Consider the following 1,071-nt stretch of genomic DNA (forward strand, 5'->3'; position numbering starts at 1 on the left):
TCTTTTAAGAAGAATCGCTTTATGTATCCCCCAATTGTAAGTCGCTTTGGATAAAAGCGTCTGCTAAATGCATAAATTATTATTATTAATTATTATTTTTATAATTTGTTGTTGGAAACAGTAATGTACCGATGCCTTAATCAAAACTGATCTACAGAAAATGTAACCCTGGAGCTTTCTTTGATGAAAGGCACATAAATGGCTTATGACTCAGTATTGATTATTAATTGACCAATTTGATTATTAATACATGGAAGAAATGTTTGAGCTCATATTGAGGCGTTTGACTTGGTGCACACTTTGTAAAGTTATTGAGATCACTTCTAAAATTTAGAGGAGACAAATGTGAGAGCTCTCGAGTCTTTAGTGTAGGAGAAGCTTTTTATTTTATTTTTCTTCCGTCTGGTTAGCTTCAATGTCATTTATCTACACCATTTCATTCAAAGACAATACATGCATTGTCATATTTGAAGTTGTTTTATGTAGACAGTGTTTTATTGCACAGTGATTTAACAGAGGAAACCATAACCTATATTTAAATACATGCAAAATTGGGCTGTACAAGACAAAATTTTTATACTAAACAAAGCACACACAAAAAAAACAAACAAAAAAACTGGTACACTAGTGTTACATTTGTTAAAAAAGGTAATGCTCTTATACTAAACATCTTGCACTTGTAAGTCCTTTCTAGCGTGTTTGGAAAATGTGGTGTATACAATGCTGGACATTGAAGATAAATTTAAACATTTAAACTAGTAAACCTTGATATTCTGGAATGTTTAATGCTATTTACATGAAAAGTTTAACGTTTCTCCTAAAATAAAATTGAAGACATCTTAAGACAAAGCTGGTATCTCAATGAGACATACAAGAGAATCACCCCTTAGTATCCTGCTCTCTGGATACTAAGGCTATGGCTCTCTGTCAGAGCCATAGCCTTGTGGGCAGCACATCGACGTGAAGGCACAACTGCACCTCAGACAATCCCAGCTAAAGGTACTTTCCTGCTCCTGTTCAATTCTCACCTGTCCAATTGTTTCCTGTCTCTACTCCTACTGTCCTGACCAT

The sequence above is a fragment of the Sinocyclocheilus rhinocerous genome, unplaced genomic scaffold (genome assembly GCF_001515625.1).
Source record: "Sinocyclocheilus rhinocerous isolate Xijiao unplaced genomic scaffold, SAMN03320098_v1.1 scaffold889, whole genome shotgun sequence".
Lineage (NCBI taxonomy): Eukaryota > Metazoa > Chordata > Actinopteri > Cypriniformes > Cyprinidae > Sinocyclocheilus > Sinocyclocheilus rhinocerous.